Raw genomic sequence first — 10230 nt, 5'->3', positions numbered from 1 at the left:
TACTACTGTACTGTACATTACATTATCATTCATCTACAAGACCATTTTTGGGCCTACTTCAAGTCAAAGCAGTTTATTGTAACTATGTCGTGTTGTGCCTCACCTCACTTTTAATCCCAGTAAAAAGGCAACAACAATACAACAATTTGAAAGATACCGATCAATCAATAATAACCAGATGAATAACCAGCCAACTGGACTGGAGAATCCACAGATAAGCCTGTCCAGGTCTGTGTGTGGAATATAACAGGCCCGGAACAAAAGACAACCTATTAGATTAGAGAGCCACAGACCAGACGGCCCTCCATGTGATGTTTCCCTATAACTCAATATAGCTGACAGAAAACCACAGAAACACATTCATGCTGTCTCAATGATGGGACTGTCTCCAAACAGGAGGCAAGCCTATTTCAGGAACACTTTAAAATGATCATAATCTAATTTATATCATCATATGAATTGTTCTTTCAGATTGTAATGTTCTTAGTTTATTTCCCAGAAACTCATTATCATGTAATGGAATTGTAATCCCTGTCAGAGGTAGCGAGAGGTGAGAAACGGACAAAAGAACGAGAGCCTCCTCTCATTTTTTAAAACCCAAATACACAGGTCCATTCTTTTCAGAGCGGAGCTGGCGGTGGATCTGATATGGCCAAGATAGGGGGATGGAGGGAGGACAAACTCTAATTACACACAAGCTTCTTCCCATTTCGCCTCCATTAAGAGAGGGGGGTTGTACAAAACAGTGAGTCCACATAAAAGACTAAAACAACACAGAGAAGACACTCTTCCCATTGTAACATTGTATACTGAACAAAAACATAAACACATCTTGCAACAATTTCAAAGATTTTACTGAGTTACAGTTCAAATAAGGAAATCAGTCAAATTTAAATCAATTCATTAGGCCCTAATCTATGGGTTTCACATGACTGGGAAAAACAGTTAATCATCTGTTGGTCAGAGATATTTCTGAAACATTTGGGGCGTGGATCAGAAAACCAGTAAGTATCTGGTGTGACCACCATTTTCCTCATGCAGCTGGACACATCTCATTCGCATAGAGTTGATCAGGCTGTTGATTGTGGCCTGTGGAATGTTGTCCCACTCCTCTTCAATGGCTGTGCGAAGTTGCTGGATATTGGTGGGAACTAGAACACGCTGTCGTACTCGGCAATCCAGATTATCCAAAACATGTTCAAAGGGTGACGTGTGGTGTGTATGGAGGACATTTTCAGCTTCCAGGAATTGTGTACAGATTCAGTTAAGAACAAATTCTTATTGACGATGATGGCTACACTTGCGACATGGGGCTGTGCATGATCTTGCTGAAATATGAGGTGATGGCGGCGGGTGAATGGCACGACAATGGGTCTCAGGATTTTGTCATGGCATTCAAACTGCCAACAATAAAATGCAATTGCGTTCATTGTCCGTAGTTTATGTTTGCCAATACCATAACCCAACCGCCACCATGGGGCACTCTGTTCACAATGTTGACATCAGCAAACCGCTTGCCCACACGACACCATACAGTTGAAATCAGGATTCATCCATGAAGAGCACATTTCTCTAGCGTGCCAGTGGCCATCGAAGGTGAGCATTTACCCACTGAAGTTGGTTACAATGCCACACTGCAGTCAGGTCAAGATCCTGGTGAGGACGACAAACATGCAGATGAGCTTCCCTGAGATGGTTTCTGACAATTTGTGCATCATTTTGGTTGATTGCGCAAACCCACAGTTTCAGCTATCTGGGTGGCTAGTCTCAGACGATCCCGCAGGTAAAGAAGCCTGATGTGGAGGTCCTGGGCTGGCGTAGTTGCCTGTGGTCTGCGGTGAAGGAGCCTGATGTGGAGGTCCTGGGCTGGCGTAGTTGCCTGTGGTCTGCGGTGAAGGAGCCTGATGTGGAGGTCCTGGGCTGGCGTAGTTGCATGTGGTCTGCGGTGAAGGAGCCTGATGTGGAGGTCCTGGGCTGGCGTAGTTGCATGTGGTCTGCGGTGAAGGAGCCTGATGTGGTGGTCCTGGGCTGGCGTAGTTGCATGTGGTCTGCGGTGAAGGAGCCTGATGTGGAGGTCCTGGGCTGGCGTAGTTGCATGTGGTCTGCGGTGAAGGAGCCTGATGTGGAGGTCCTGGGCTGGCGTAGTTGCATGTGGTCTGCGGTGAAGGAGCCTGATGTGGAGGTCCTGGGCTGGCGTAGTTGCATGTGGTCTGCGGTGAAGGAGCCTGATGTGGAGGTCCTGGGCTGGCGTAGTTGCATGTGGTCTGCGGTGAAGGAGCCTGATGTGGAGGTCCTGGGCTGGCGTATGTGGTCTGCGCATGTGGTCTGCGGTGAAGGAGCCTGATGTGGAGGTCCTGGGCTGGCGTAGTTGCATGTGGTCTGCGGTGAAGGAGCCTGATGTGGAGGTCCTGGGCTGGCGTAGTTGCCTGTGGTCTGCGGTGAAGGAGCCTGATGTGGAGGTCCTGGGCTGGCGTAGTTGAATGTGGTCTGCGGTGAAGGAGCCTGATGTGGAGGTCCTGGGCTGGCGTAGTTGCATGCGGTCTGCGGTTGTGAGGTCGGTTGGACGTACTGCCAAATTCTCTAAAACGACGTTGGAGGTGGCTTATTGTCGAGGGATTAACATTAATTCACTGACAAAACTGCACATTTTAGAGTGGCCTTTTATTGTCCCCAGCACAAGTTGCACCTGTGTCATGATCATGCTGTTTAATCAACTTCTTGATATGACACAGCTGTCAGGTGGATGGATTATCTTGGCAAACGAGAAATGCTCACTAACATGGATGTAAACAAATGTTTGCACATTGTTGAGAAATAACCCTTTTGTGCATATGGTACTTTTCTGGGATCTTTTATTTCATCTCATGAAACAACACTTTACATGCTGCGTTTATATTTTTGCTCAAAATAGCTTTACTAGCTTACATCAAACGCCACATGTTCAATGATAACAATACTCTCAATCAGAGAGAAAATAAGCATATCAGATAAGATAAAGGGAATTCTAATTCTATTTCCCTTCCCAAACTGCATTATCCTTTCTTTAACGATTGGGACACTCCCTTTCCCTAATTCCCCTTCCTGTTGTCACCCAGTGGACCAATCCCAATCGCACATCACCATTCTAGTGTCCACGTCGATAGTTCTCCACACCTCTAAGCATAATAATCACCTTACAATGATCTATGCATGGTGTGGTTTTGTAGGGCTAACCATGAGTTATAGAAGGATTTACTGAAGATAAATAGCTAAGACAGAGATCTTTACAGAGACCTAAAATATGTGAGGAGGGGAACAACTGATCGCTTTTGGATATGCACGTGAGGAAGGTATCAGACTATCGCAAATGAACTGTATTCGTGTTGCATGTGCATTCTGTTTTGTGCATAGAAGCTACTTCTATCATGGTTTAACAGAATAATGTAATCAAGTGAGGCTCTTATAACATTCAATAGCAACCTCTCATCACATCACCTTTCCTTTGTGACCAAAGATCTGACAGGACTGGCTAGGTTAATGCTATATGGTTGAAACCTGTCCAGTCCTTCCACACAGTTGTCATGAAGAGAATGAGTCGAGAAAAAGAGGGAGGCCTTGTGAGAGTATTGGGTGGAGCTGCAGACTCCTACTCAGTCAAAACTCTCCCATTAACCCAAAGCTGAAGATGAGATGGGAGTTCCCCCATTATAGACTCTTTCTTTACCTGAATCCATTTCACTCTCTACCCCTACTGTCATCAGGGGACCAGGAACAATCGCCTGATTCATGTCTTTATGTCACCCTGGCAGGTCCCTCTCTCACTCCACCTCTATGTCTCTCTCTCTCGCTCTACTCTCCTCTCTATCTCCTTCGCACTCTCTCCACCCCCCCTGCCTACCCAAAACAATCCCCTTACTGGGGTCTCTCCATCCTGGCTGTTTTGGGCCGGTGCACACACAGGGCCTCAACACTGTCCCCCTCAGCCCATCCTCAATGGCTCCTCTGTTTGGCCTCATGCCCCGCTCCCCTCCCACCCCTCACCCCTCCACTCCCTGCCTGCCTCGTCCATCAGTCCTAAACAGTATAATCAGTGTCATAACGGAGCCAGATCAGCCAGTGCTCATTATAAAGGAACGTATGGGCCTTTATGCCATCCGCTCATTACATTACATAACATTATTATCCATGTCCACTGAGAGCCAGTGGGTACCCTCTATTGGGCTCTACTACGTGTAGCTTGACACAGGAAAGTGGAAACAGTGTTTATATGAATGCATGTATGTCTTTATGGATGGATGGTGCTATGCAAGGAATGTTTATGCTACATACATTCCTTGACTGACACAGCTGGTTTGTGTGTGTCAGCAGCAAAACAATGTATGTAGGCTCCCACCCGACTAGAGGGAGAGAAAGGGAGGTGGGTGAGGGAATGATAGCGGGAGAGTGAGCTGGAGAGAAAGAGAGAGAGAGAGAGAGAGAGAGAGAGAGAGAGAGAGAGTGAGAGAGAGAGAGAGAGGGAGAGAGAGAGGGGGGACAGAGTGAGAGAGAGAGAGAGATTCAAGTTTCATGTTTTTAATGTCACAGGCACCTTTCTTGCAAACTCAAAACCCAACAATGCAATAATCCATAACAATGCTATACTAGATAAAACAAACAAGAAATAAGAAATATGAACATAAATAGGTAAGTAGGCAAGCATGCTATATACAGGGTCAGTTCCAAAACCATATTTACAATGTGCAGGGATACTGGAGTGATGGAGGTAGATATGTATAGAGTGTGATGACTAGAGTAAGATGACTAGGAAACAGGATTTAAGATAAACATGTGAGTATGTGAGTGGGTGTCTGTGTGTGTGTAGAGTCAGTATAAATGTATGTGCATATTATGTGTGAGTGAAGCAGGAGTACATAATCAAATCAAATCAAATCAAAATCAAATCATGATCTGATTTGCAGAATGACGAACGAGTGAGGGCCTTGAACGCTTGCTTGTGGGTAGAATAACAGTGGTCTAGGACTTTATCGCTCCTAGTGGCATTGGAGACGGAAATTGGGCATCACGTGTCTCAGTGACACAGAATTAAAGTCTCGCCAGCCACCCGAAAATAAGCCTCTGGGTGTAGGTTTTCTTGCTTGTTTATAGCCTTATACAGTTATTTAAGTGCCAGCGTGTTATTTTTCTTGTCCTGAGGTGGAATGTATACAACAGTCACGATAACACCTGAAAACTCCCTCGGAAGGTAGATAGGTCGGGTATTCCAAGACGGGTGAACAGTGGGTCGACACTTCCACCATGCTGGTGGCACACCAGTTGGTGTTGATGTAGAGGCAAACTCCTCCCCCCTCGATTTCCCCGACTCCACTGTCCTGTCCGCCCGGTGAATGGAGAATCCATCGAGTTGGATAGCCATGGGGGGTATTTTGTTTCAGGTTGGTAGCAAATCCACAATCGGCGGTCATCCATCTTATTATCAAGATTGGCCTGTAGAATGGAGGGAAGAGGTGGCCAGTTTTTCCTTCGCCTTAATCTCACCAGGATCCCCCTGCTTGCCTCTGCAATGCCGGTGTTTCCTCTTGGGTAGCCCGAAAATTGGGTTACAGAGAGAATTACAGAGAGAGCCCAGAGCAGATGAGTCGAAGTTGATGCAGGAATTAGGGTAAGTAACTGATGATTAGGGTAAGTCACTGATGATTAGGGTAAGTAACTGATGATTAGGGTAAGTAACTGATGATTAGGGTAAGTAACTGATGATGATGGTAAGTAACTGATGATTAGGATAAGTAACTGATGATGATGGTAAGTAACTGATGATTAGGATAAGTAACTGATGATTAGGGTAAGTAACTGATGATTAGGGTAAGTAACTGATGAGTAGGGTAAGTAACTGATGATTAGGGTAAGTAACTGCCAATCTGATGTTCACAAGTTCTTGTCGGTTGTAAGAAATAATAGCGGAAACATTTTGTGAAAAAAATAAAAAAATAAAGAACAAAAGAATTACAAAATAGCAAAGTTGGGTCGGAGCTTGCAAAACGATGGCCATCCAGTACGTCGCCAAATTCATAGAAGAGGACAAAAACTAAATGTCAAAGTTTGGGTGTCTGTGTCTGAGGGATCAAGTGTCCCATTGGTGTGTGTTCCTCCACTCATAAATACACCCATAGACACACAGACACACACACACACACACACACAAACAGACAAGCAAGCATGCACGCATACTCACACTCTCTCACACACAACACAAACACGCACACATCCAAACACTCCACCCACATGATACACGCTATCTCTCGACACACTGACACACGCCATGTTTTTGGAGGTAGGGAAGTGTTTGGGGGAGCACATACTCAGCACTGGACCACCCCTGACCTACTTCTGAGCACCAATGGTGGGGAAAGGGGGAAGCGAGGCGGAAGATAGGAGGAGAGAAGGTGGTGGAGGGAGAAGAGAGGCATTCCCTGGAACACTTTCCTACTGCCAATCTACTCCTCTAAACAACATCATCTCACTAAACCATCTACATACCACCTCATCTCTCTAAACCATCTACATACCACCTCATCTCTCTAAACCATCTACATACCACCTCATCTCTCTAAACCATCTACATACCACCTCATCTCCCAAATCCATCTACATACCACCTCATCTCTCTAAACCATCTACATACCACCTCATCTCTCTAAACCATCTACATACCACCTCATCTCCCAAAACCATCTACATACCACCTCATCTCCCAAAACCATCTACATACCACCTCATCTCTCTAAACCATCTACATACCACCTCATCTCTCTAAACCATCTACATACCACCTCATCTCCCAAAACCATCTACATACCACCTCATGTCTCCAAACCATCTACATACCACCTCATCTCTCATCAAATACTTATGTCATGCAATAAAATGCAAATTCATTACTTAAAAATTATACAATGTGATTTTCTGGATTTTTGTTTTAGATTCCGTCTCTCACAGTCGAAGTGTACCTATGATAAAAATTACAGACCTCTACATGCTTTGTAAGTAGGAAAACCTGCAAAATCGGCAGTGTATCAAATACTTGTTCTCCCCACTGTACATACCACCTCATCTACCAAAATCATCTACACACCACCTCATCTCCCAAAAACATCGATACTGTATGTCACTACCTGTGACAGAGCCATTGCCACTGGGTGATAATCCTACATATGGTAAAGATGTTGTAACTACAGTTGAAGTCGGAAGTTTACATACACCTTAGCCAAATACATTTAAACTCAGTTTTTCACAATTCCTGACATTTAATCCTAGTAAAAATGCCCTGTCTCAGGTCAGTTAGGATCACCACTTTATTTTAAGAATGTGAAATGTCAGAATAATAGTAGAAAGATTTATTTCAGCTTTTAATTATTTCATCAAATTCCCAGTGGGTCAGAAGTTTACATACACTCAATTAGTATTTGGTAGTATTGCCTTTAAATTGTTTAACTTGGGTCAAACGTTTTGGGTAGCCTTCCACAAGGTTCCCACAATAAGTTGGGTGAATTTTGGCCCATTCCTCTTGACAGAGCTGGTGTAACTGAGTCAGGTTTGTAGGCCTCCTTGCTCGCACACGCTTTTTCAGTTCTGCCCACACATTTTCTCTAGGATTGAGGTCAGGGCTTTGTGATGGCCACGCCAATACCTTGACTATGTTGTCTTTTAGCCATTTTGCCACAAATTTGGAAGTATGCTTGGGGCCATTGTCCATTTGGAAGACCTATTTGAGAACAAGCTTTAACTGATGTCTTGAGATGTTTATTATTATTTTTTTTACAGGGACAGTGCACATTAATCAACGTTTCAGTAAAAGTGCCGGTTTTAGCCAGCCGGCTAATTTTCAACCGCAGTCCCTGGGCAGGTTATTAAAAACAATTACAATATAGACAATAGCACCATAGAACAAGCAAGACATAGCAACATAGGACAAGCAAGACATAGCATACAGACAGAGCAACATAGAACAAAAAGCAGCAAGACAAAATTCAATATATCCACATCATTTTCCTACCTCAAGATGCCATCTATTTTGTGAAGTGCACCAGTCCCTCCTACAGCAATGCACCCCCACAACATGATGCTGCCACCCCCGTGTTTCACGGTTGGGATGGTGTTCTTCGGCTTGCAAGCCTCACCCTTTTTCCTCCAAACATAACGATGGTCATTATGGCCAAACAGTTGTATTTTTGTTTCATCAGACCAGAGGACATTTCTCCAAAAAGTACGATCTTTGTCCCCATGTGCAGTTGCTAACCGTAGTCTGACTTTTTTATGGCGGTTTTGGAGCAGTGGCTTCTTCCTTGCTGAGCGGCCTTTCAGGTTATGTCGATATAGGACTCGCTTTACTGTGGATATAGATACTTTTGTACCTGTTTCCTCCAGCATCTTCACAAGGTCCTTTGCTGTTGTTCTGGGATTGATTTGCACTTTTCGCACAAAAGTACGTTCATCTCTAAGAGACAGAACGCGTCTCCTTCCTGAGCACTATGACGGCTGCATGATCCCATGGTGTTTATACTTGCGTACTATTGTTTGTACAGATGAACGTGGTACCTTCAGGCATTTGGAAATTGCTACCAAGGATGAACCAGACTTGTGGAGGTCTACAATTATTTTTCTGTGGTCTTGGCTGATTTCTTTTGATTTTCCCATGATGTCAAGTAAAGATGCACTGAGTTTGAAGGTAGGCCTTGAAATACATCCACAGGTACACCTCCAATTGACTCAAATTATATCATTTAGCCTATCAGAAGCTTCTAAAGCCATGACATCATTTTCTGGAATTTTCCAAGCTGTTTAAAGGCACAGTTATCTTGGTGTATGTAAACTTCTGACCCACTGGAATTGTGATACAGCGAATTATAAGTTAAATAATCTGTCTGGAAACAATTGTTGGAAAAATGACTTGTGTCACGCACAAAGTAGATTTGCCAAAACTATAGTTTGTTAACAAGACATTTGTGGAGTGGTTGAAAAATGAGTTTTAATGATTCCAACCTAAGTGTATGTAAACTTCCGACTTCAACTGTATGTAATAACAGACCATGAGGCTCTACTCTGTCAGATGGAATCTCTGGGATACAGGTAAACCTGGATTATATGACAAATGAGGTAAGCCAAACCCCACATCACAAGACAGGCTTAAAGACAACAGCAAACTTCAAAAGCTGTCTGGATCCCGACCATGATGGCCCTGAGATAGAAGGCCCTAGGCCAGGTGATATAGTCTGCCACAAAACATGCAGTCAATGAGCCTTTAGTCACTAAAGGGCTGTATAACTGTCAGTCTGAAGGTCTGAATGACACATTCAAGCCATTGATGAACTTCACTTCAGTCTGAAAATGAATAGGTGTTTATTCAAGTCATAGCTACTTCAGTGAGAAGTTGATCTCTTCCTGATCTAATCAAGTTTAGAGTGCTCTCCAGTTCGTTAGGTGGGCATTAAACCAATCAGATGTTGAAATTAGATGGGAAACATTTTAGATGGGGAAACCATGAAACTCATTACCTTCATCATCACTGCATAAGAAAGGCATTTCACTGTACTTGTGCTCGTGACATTAAAACTTGAAACTAAAGCTGGCTCCTGTATCCAATTCTCCAACACATTTGGGTGAAAATGTATGTTTGAAAGTGTGACATTTACTATGGATTTGCTGTTCAGCCGTGAAGGGAAATATTTCCATCTTCTTTGATATAGCTGTTGACCTATCAAGTACAACAGAATAAAGATAAACTAAAAACTGATCTTTGACCTTCTACCCATAGAAAGGTCAATATATTTGAATGGTGCCTCAAAAACAGCAGGTGGCCAAATGTGCCAAGCCATTAGCAGAAGTCATTCCAAAGTTATATTATTCACACATAGCCAACAAGAGCATTAACACAGCAGCAATACATCCATAACTCATCTCATCTTACAGTAGAAAAAACATCCCTCATGCCTATCAGCAGCTCCCAGCAGCAGATCGTTGGACACACACAGTGCCCGGCCTGGCTTCTAGAATACCAGCCATAGTAAAACACAAATTGTTATGCCTTATTAAATGAAAGTGTGTGTGTGTGTGTGTGTGTGTGTGTGTGTGTGCGTTTGTGTGTGACTGGACAATGGTTTCAAGGATCTCAAGTCAAAACCAGCCAGGCGCCCACTTGAACATTTGCGGTGCTCTTGTTATTTCTTTTCATACAGTGCAAATAGAGACACATGCCTT

At 43.7% G+C, this 10230-nt stretch overlaps 1 protein-coding gene across 1 annotated transcript in view; it reads right to left on the bottom strand.

Annotated features, from left to right (window-relative positions):
- Window positions 1–10230, bottom strand: part of akap12b (A kinase (PRKA) anchor protein 12b) — a 90208-nt gene that overhangs the window by 78762 nt on the left and 1216 nt on the right. The window lies entirely within an intron of this gene.

This window comes from Oncorhynchus nerka, linkage group LG13, assembly GCF_034236695.1.
Source record: "Oncorhynchus nerka isolate Pitt River linkage group LG13, Oner_Uvic_2.0, whole genome shotgun sequence".
Lineage (NCBI taxonomy): Eukaryota > Metazoa > Chordata > Actinopteri > Salmoniformes > Salmonidae > Oncorhynchus > Oncorhynchus nerka.
The sequence above is the reverse complement of the archived record's forward strand: the minus strand, read 5'-3'. Positions and strand labels throughout refer to the sequence as shown.